This window comes from Dermacentor silvarum, chromosome 1 (assembly GCF_013339745.2).
Source record: "Dermacentor silvarum isolate Dsil-2018 chromosome 1, BIME_Dsil_1.4, whole genome shotgun sequence".
In the NCBI taxonomy this organism is placed as follows: Eukaryota; Metazoa; Arthropoda; class Arachnida; order Ixodida; family Ixodidae; genus Dermacentor; species Dermacentor silvarum.
The window spans coordinates 52,189,116-52,198,563 of NC_051154.1; positions in this window are offsets into that span (position 1 = coordinate 52,189,116).

Here is a 9,448-nt window from a genome sequence, read left to right on the forward strand (position 1 = left end):
CATTGACGCAACGCCCTGTCTGGCCAACTTACGTCTTACCACATAAGAGTGGAATGACATAAACCACGCCGACAGCGCACGACACGTATGAAGCACCATGCCGAATTTGGCATACCCCTCTGCTCTCTCCGCAGGTGCGGGAGCATAGCTTTGAAAGCCTGTTCGGCGCAGAAAACGCCAAAGGAACACCATGCCTGCAAGCAACTTTCTTGAGTTGATGAGTGACCTTATTTATATAAGGGACCACCGCAGGCATTCGCGTTTCACGTTCGGCGGCTGGCCTTTTTGTGGTTTTTCTTCTCTGAATCAGAGCTTCAAGCACGGCAGTCAAAAGCGACATAGGGAACCCAGCTGCCAGAAGTCGGCTGATCTGATTATCAAAACTTTCTTGCATCTTGTGCAACCAGGAACTTTTAAGAGCCGATTCCATACACGACGACGCAATACCTCTTTTCACAATCTTCGAGTGCGTAGACTTAAAGGACACAAGTTCCTTTTTCGCACGGGGTTGATACACCCGTGCGAAATGCGTTGATGATTCAGAGAAGAAAAACCACAAAAAGGCCGGCCGCCGAACGTGAAACGCGAAGGCCTGCGGTGGTCCCTTATATACATAAGGTCACCCATCAACTCAAGAAAGTTGCTTGCAGGCATGCTGTTCCGTTGGCGTTTTCTGCGCCGAACAAGCTTTAAAAGCTATGCTCCCGCACTCCCGCACCTGCGGAGAGAGCAGAGGGGGATGCCAAATTCGGCATGGTGCTTCATTCACTGAGCCGTGCTCCCTCAAGGGCTGCAGAAGATAGCGCCAACCTTTCCTTTTCCAAACGAACCACTTAGTAGTGCGCTGTCGGCGTGGTTTATCAACACCACCTAGATAGCACAGGCCTACACACTCCGATCTATGACGTCATGCTACCTGGCCCGAAATTTCCATTGCCAAGGCTGGCGTGACGAAAGCGGTGACGTCAAAATCACTGTTGCTTACGCAGGAGCATCCCCATTAGATTCTATGGCAGTCGAGCCAGGTAGCATGACGTCATGGATCGGAGTGCGTAGGCCTTGTGCTATCTAGGTGGTGTTGGGTTTATGCCATTCCACTCTCATGTGGTGAGACGTACATTGGCCAGACACGGCGTTGCGTCAATGAGCGACTCAGGGAACATGCGCAAAAAGTAAACAAAAATGTAGATAGAGGAGCGCACCTTGTTGCGCATATAAACTCTTGGAACAAGTGTGAGGTGCGACTTGATGGGACGTCGATTCTTGGGAAAAGCATAGTCCCTTAATAGCTTTGAGGGACCATGGCAAAAGCAAGAATGAGCATGCGCGACCTGCCTTAGAGGCCTACCACATAAAAAGACAAGGCGATAATTGCATCAGTGACACATCTTTGTCCCTGCACCCATCTGAATTTGACTTCCTACGTTTGTGTATGTGATAATTGGCAGATCTCTGTAATCTGTGCGCCTGCGCGGTTGTGTGGCCTAGGGTTTATATTTTTTCTTCGACGACGAAGAAATGAAGCAGTTGTTAGTAAGCGCCAGTGTGTGTCGTATCTTCCTTTTGTGGTCCGTCGTAAGTGTTTGTGCTGTTAAGTTCAGAATTACGGACCAACTAGGCCCAAGTGAAGTTTTACTATAAAAACTGAATCAATATTAGGTAAAGGACCAATTATTGACTGGCTCAGTGCTTACCTAACAAACCATACACAGTTTGTCGAAATTAATTACCAAAAATCTAAAATAACCCAAGTTACATCAGGTGTGCCTCATGGTAGTGTCCTGGCCTCAATTTTATTTCTTATTTTTATGAGTGATCTACCCGCATCTATTAAGACTAACATTAGGCTTTTTGCTGACGACTGCATAGTATATAAAGAAATTAACTGTCCCAATGACCACCTCACCCTCGAAAACGACCTCAAATCAGTATCGCAATGGTGCATGAAATGGCAAATGACATTAAATATAGGTAAATCAGCTTTACTTAGAATAACCAGGAAAAACACTGTATCAGACATTTATTACACACTCGGCAACACCCAGCTAACCCCAGTTAAAGAACACAAGTATCTCGGACTAATCATATCTGATGACCTAAGGTGGGAAGCACACGTAAATCATATAACGTCATCTGCATTACAACGGCTATTCTTCCTGAAAAGGAGCCTCCATTCAGCTGCAAACAAACAAAGATTCTTGCCTATAACACATTTGCTAGACCAGTACTTGAGTACGCTAACGTCCTCTGGTTCCCATCTACAAATAACTTATTTAATAAACTAGAGAGCGTGCAAAGAAAAGCGGTAATGTATATTTTTAACAAATACCGCATATGCGATTCCCCCACCGAACTAATGGAAAAAGCCGGAATACTAACCCTCCGTAACCGCGCCCAACTCGCACGCCAGAAAATGATGTTACAACTTTTTCAAAATGCGCTTCGTATTGACAGCACCAAATGCATATCTAACCCAGAAACTAGAACCTCACGTCATAAACACCCCCATTCCGGTTCAAAACTAGCGGTTCAAAACTTACTGCTTTACGTTTTCCTCTTTTTTCCGCTGGTGATAAGGGAATGAAATTGTCTGCATACTTATATAACTACTTGTCATAATCAAGATAAATTCTTATCACTACTTGAAAACTACCTACGTGTTTCCCAAATATAAACTATTTGTAAGGTTCTAACCTTTCCGTTTGCTTTGTATGAACACGTTGATTAAATCCTGTACGTCCTATTCATTCACGACGTGCGTTTTTACTATTCATTCACTACGTGCGTTTTTATCTTGGCGCGCAATTTGTAACTCCCGTATTAATGCTTCATTCATTCTATACATGTGATACCCTATGTGCTTGTCAAATGATTGTACGCGCAACTACACCCTTTTTTAATTACTCCCAATTATTATTTGTGATATGTTCAACCATTTTACACCTGTGTAATATGCTTATTATATGTATGCCCTTCCTGCTAAAAACTCCGTTGGGATTGGCAGTATGTCTGATATAAATGAATAAATTATTGCTATCGCAATCAAAACAATTATGGAGACACAACGCAGATGTTGGAATCTGCGTGACGCGAAGGTTTCTTGAAGTCTCGTGAAGCGGTAAATTATAATAATAATCTTTTATTTCAACACAAAGTATATAAAATAGCGCAGGATCACCAAAGCCACAAGGAGGCTTGTATATATGGTGACAGATGGCAGTGGCGGCAGTGTAAGCAATCAGTAACGTGTTTTAAGTTAACAGCTTACCGACAAAAAAAGTCAGTTGAACAAACGTATAAAACATTTTCTAAACAGAGTCTAGCAGCTTGTATTTGGCAGCGTGAATTCAATGAATATATGTCCTTAGGTGGCTCATTAAAAATTTTAGACATGTATATAGCACCTCGGCGATTAGCCGTAGTGGATGCACGCTCTTGTTACCGCGTAACATCCACGATCGGAGCATCCGTCTTAGCGGTATGCATATTTTAGTTTATGTCTCGTATTCTGTTTGCCAAAAGTATTTCAACACGAGAATTTGTGTAACAGCCAGCGTCTCAAACGAAGGCAGGCCAGATACTTTAAGCAGGCCTTCCATTTGATCTATGCTTGTATCATAAAGAACAATTTGGGATATATTTTTAGAATACCATTAACACGCTTTTTCCATGTAGAAGAGTGGTAAAAAAAAAAGCCCATACTGCATCTAAGAATGCAGTAACCCAAACAATGCGCGAGCTGATTTCTAATAAAACATCTAGTTTCATTGAAACATACATGTTAGAATGCCAGGGTAAATTGCTCCCAATATATATACATATACGAAGATATTGAACAGACGTAGACCCCCCCCCCCCCCCTCACATTCCCCGGGTATGGTATTATAAAAGCACAAGGTGCAGTGAACATGCTGAAGTGTGCAAAAGAATAAAACAATCTGGTGGTACCAGCTTGTGAAGACTATCGAAACAAGACGTGATTTTCCTGGGTTCACTTGCAATCGATGATCTCCGAACCATTAAAACAACTCGGTCGTCGAGACAATGCAAGGAAATAGTGAGTATGAATCGAGACGAGCAGCGTGTCGTCAGCGTATTGATACGTTTGGGTTGAGGTTGTTACAAGGCGATTAACGAAGAGTTTGAACAGCAACGGTGTTAATAACGAGCCTTGCGGTATGGTATGGTATGATAAACTTTATTCGGGTCCTTAAGATCAACTCTGAGGTTGACGCAGGCGGCTCCCACGTCGGGACAGTAAGGTTTAACCTTACCGCCGTGTCGTGGGCCTTCTGGACGGCCTGTACTTGATCTAAAGGAATTCCACTGTGAAGAACTCACCGCCACCAGTCTCTTTCCTTTATGCAGTCTATGAAAGCCACAGTACATTGCCAAAGCATATGATCCAGAGTAATGATGCCATTACACTACTCGCAATTGATTGGTACCTCTCTTTCTGAATATAGTTCGCTAATAAAGTTTGGACTCAGATAAGTTATTGTCTGTAACAATCTCAGAGTCTCCGCTTGAGCTCTATTGAGCTTACGTGTGGCACTGGGAATTCCCTTCTGTTCAGGTAGTAATGCTTCGTGACTTCATTATATGTAAGTAATCGGTCATTGTTCTCCTCCTGCATATTATTGTGGTCCTGGTCGCGTATTGCACGGATAGTAAGTCCTCGTGCAGCTGCGTTAGCCATCTCGTTTAAATTCCTCCCAGATGGATCGACAGACCCTATGTATGCAGGAAACCACGGATTGCGATCCCTTGGCTGTCCATCTCACCCGATCAGCTTTTGATTACAAAGCCTTTGGTAAAGTGTCTAATAGCTATCTTAGAGTAACTGTAAGTTCGCGTCCACTTATTATTCCTTAAAGCCAATGCTATGGCTACTTGTTCCGTGACTGTCGCTTCTTTAGTCATGATTTTAATAGCATCCCGAGTGAGTCCATCTGCATCTACTACTACTGCCGTAAAGGCTTTCTTTCCTCTGACCCATGCAGCATCTACAAAAGCCGCATGATCTCTGTACTGTTCTATCTCCTGCTGGAGAGCTTTGGCCCTTGCCTTTCTTCTTTCCAGGTTGTGCACTGGGTGCATATTTCTGGGGAAAGGAGTCGTCTTGGTTATCTCTTTTATGCTATCTTTTAGTTCTACTGTGTCTTCCGAATTTTTGGATTCGGTTGGGTACCACCTTACCTCTTCGAGTATTGCTCTACCTGACCTTGCTTCAGAAAGCCTCTCTCTGTGGGCAATTTTCTGAGCTTCAATTATCTCGGCTATTGTGTTGTGGAGCCCTAGTTTCATTAGTTTATCATCCGGTGTGTTAACCGGCAATCCCACTGTTGTTTTGATAAGCCCTTTAATTAATCTGTTCAACTTGTTTAGCTCTGTCTGTTTCCATCTATAAGCATCCCATCTACATATGAGAAGTGACACAAGGGGAAAGCGAGGACCAGTCTCATGGCACTCTCCTCTCCCAACCCTCTGTGTCTGTTAGTGATTCTCCTTAGCAGTCTTATTACCTCCGCAATCTTACTTGTGATGTGTTGTATTGTATTGTTCTTCCGTTTGCCCCGTTTGACTCCAGGAATAACCCCTAAGACTCTAATGGATTCGACTTGCTTAATAGTTTTGCCTGCCTTCGTGGTTAGTACTAACCTGGGTTCTTCCTCGGGAACATATCCCCTCGGTTTTTCTACCCAGAATTACTGTTACTGAGTACTAGGAGTTCAGACTTCTCAGCAGAGCACTTGAGTCCCATGTCTTCTAAAATGGACTCTACCTCATAAATGCTCTCCTTAAGTCCGCTTTCCGCCTGTCCCATACTTCTTTCAGCGTTCCATATAGTCACATCATTTGTATAAATGGTAAAGTGAATGCCCTCTATCCCTTTTAATCCCTTTGTCACTTTTGATATCGCCAGGTTGAAAAGCATAGGTGACAAGACGGACCCTTGTGGCGTCCCTCTGTCACCGAGATCCATCTTCTTTGATTTAATGTCCCCGAATCTAAGGTGTGCTGAGCGATGGCAAAGAAAGGCTTTAATCACCTCATAGAGTTTTCTGCCCAATCCCAGTTCGGAAATGACCTCAAGTATTGCTCTATGCTTAATTCTGTCAAAAGATTTTTCGACATCCAAACCCAAGAGAGCTCTAGTGTTCTTTGGACTGGCTAAAAGCAATTGATGTTTGATTAACAACATGGCATCTTGTGTGGACAAGCCTGGTCTGAAGCCAATCAGATTATACGGTAGGGTGTCATTGTCCTCCATATATTTCGTTAACCTGTTCAATATGACATGCTCCATTGTCTTCCCTAGAGATGACGTTAACGAAATTGGCCTGAGGTTATCCAAGTTGAGTTGTTTGCCCGGCTTTGGTATTAAGATAGTACAGGCCGTCCTCCATTCTTCTGTATGTACCCCATCCCTCCATAATTCATTAATGTATGTGGTCAGATATTTTATGGAGTCGTCGTCCAAATTCTTAAGCAATCTGTTAAAGATGCCATCCGGGCCCGATGCTGACCTACTATTCAAACCATACAGTGCCGTGCGTACCTTCCTTTCCTTGAATTCCTGATCAACAAAGTTGCATTCTGCCCTTAAGTAATCGGGTTAACTTACTTCCTGATCCTCTCTCCTGAGAGGCAAGTATTTAGCTGACAATCGCTCCATTATGCTTTCTGTGCTTGCAGTCTGACTTTCCTGGTTTTACCAGCTTCGCCACTGCCGTACCTCTATTTGATTTAGTGCCTTTTTCATTGAGCCGATGCCTGAGCAGTTTTCAATTGCTTCCACGTTTTATCCTTCCATCTATTGAGTTACACACCCCATTCTACCGTTGTTTCTGCAAATATCGGGCGTGCCCCTCGATATCCCTATTGAGCTGAGCAATTCGCTTCCTAAGTCTTCTGTTCAAGCGGTGTGATTTCCATCTTTGTAAAATCGATTGTTTGGCTTCGATCAAATGCGCAAATCTACTGTCCATTTGTGCGACCTCTTCCTCTGTTTCTATAGCCTTAGTTACTGCATTAAAGTCGTCCCTAAGCTGAGCTACCCACTCTGGTGGTGTGACTGTGATTTGCCCCATTCCTTCTGTTTCCGTTCTGTCCTTTCTGATTTTTCTAAATTGATCCCAGTCTATGTACTTGATCCCAGCCTTGCGATACTTCGATCTTTAAATGGGCAGTGCCATTTTTTTTTATAGATCCGGGTGATACGACTCGTGAACGGTCAGAAAGATAATTCCGTGCAAGTGACAAGAAAGAACCACGGAATCCGTAATAAGAAAGGTTTTCACACAAAACAAACAGATTAAATGTAGCGCTATATATATAAACCTGTTCATAATCTGCACCGTGCTTTGAGACATAGCGATTACGTGTCTGCCGGCAAGACGAGGAGACCACCACCGTCTGACGACCATGTGACTGGGGATTATGCTTACGATTGCATTGTTCGTAAGATCAAATGCCAGCCTATACTGATGCTGGACATATCGTTCGAGAAGGTCGCCGGCCAATGGCAAAGCGCATTAACCAAAGTAAAGCTTTGTGAATTCGGCCTCAGAAAAGGGCAGTGGCACTTATGTAGGGGTGTAGCACAGATGGCTATAGGTATATAAGTCGACTTGTTATACGAGTACTGTCTTGTGCGTGAACTATTCAGCAAAACAAAAGGAGCCGCCAGCAGCAGCAGCGGTGGTCAGCAAAGTCCAGCAGGGCTCGCACAGAAAGCATCGCTCTTAAAGAAGTCCAAGTTTATACAGTAGAAACTTGCGACTACACCCTGTAGAAACCATTAGAAACATACAGAAATAGTCAATCAGCTAATGATTATTTGCAGCAAATAACGTTCAATTTGCGGGTGAAAGAAATTAGCATGCAGTGTTGCGTGCGAGTATGATTCGTGAAAACCGTGTTTTCAAGGCGAAGAGAACGAGTGTAATCACAAAAACATGGTCCGCGTTCGAAAATTTTACACGGAATGCTGGTAAGTGATAGGGGCCCGTATAACTTATAGCAATTGAATCAATGGCGTTGCTCGGATCTTGAGCCTCATTAAAGAAAGCGCGAGTTAAACTCTGTTTATCGAGCGAGTGATAGCCGCCGTACTTATACGCCCATTTTAGACAACTGCAAATGGCGTGAGATTTTACGCTTCTTCTCCCGCTAAAGCATCTGGTCCAAATTTCGAATCATACAAACGATATGTCAAGAGTTGGCGACAAGAGGCGCAGGGGGAGTAGCTAAACAATATCGTGCTTAATTTCCTTTCGAAGACAAGTCACGCCAATGCGGCAGTTTATAGCATCCGCGATATGTCTTGACTGGCCGCTGCCATGGTATTTTTTATATTTTTTTTGTTCGAATTCGGCCACGCGGTGTTTCAATCGACAGCACGTACCGACGCGCCATTTTTCGAGCTTTTTCAGCGGTCCTGCTGTCCCGTATTCTCTTCCGACGCTGTGTGCGCTGGGCGGAGCGTTCGTGTACAGGCAGCTGCCGTCGGGAACTGCAACACTGACACCGAACGCCGCGCCAGTTTCCGGCACGTGCCGGTACACCGCGGAGCCTCAGGTGGCCGGCCGCATGGCCGCTTCTCACGTAGTATGTTACTGATGTGGCTTCGCAGCAAGTAGTGGCAACCGCTCGCACACTTACGCAGTTCCAGTAAGTTGTATTTACAAAAAGGGGCGTCTACCTACACAACAGTTATCTTGGGCTCGTTTTTTTCTTAACGAGCACTACGGGAGACGCCCATGGACTGCTGGAAGGCTGAATAACGTCATCTGAAAGCATCTCCTCTACTTGCTTCTTGATGATCTCCCTTTCTTTTGGTGAAACTCAATACGGGTGCTGGTATACCGGTCCTGTGGCGTCCTCTGTTATAATTCTGTGCTTTGCAACAGACGTGCGCCGTACCTTCGAGGAAGTGGAGAAGCAGTCAGAAAAATCCTTTAGCAGGGCATATATCTGTTTCTTTTGGGCTTTCGGTAGTCTCGGGTTGACGGTAATTGATCTTTCGACACTGCAGGTTCCTGGCAGAGCAGTTGACGTTGTCGTTAGGCTGCATAATTCGGACTCTACACAGAACTCGTGGAAAAATGCAATAGCTGTTCCTTGTGGGATGTGTTCGAATTCATTTCCGAAATTCCTAAGTGCGACATTTGCACGGCCATTGCTCAAGTGAACGAGACCCCGAGCCACGCAAATACATCTGTTCAAAAAGAGCCCTATCTTTCCATCCGCTATGCCTTCGCGGTCGTAAAATGTTTCATTCTCCAGAAGAACCATTACACTGCAGCATGGTGGCACAGTTACATCATCATCAACGAAGCGCAGTGCAGCAAGACGTCGCTCCTCCGATTCCTCCACAGGTATAGGTTGTTTTGTCGAGAAAGACACACTGGATCTATGTAGGTTAATTATGGCGCCATTAGCT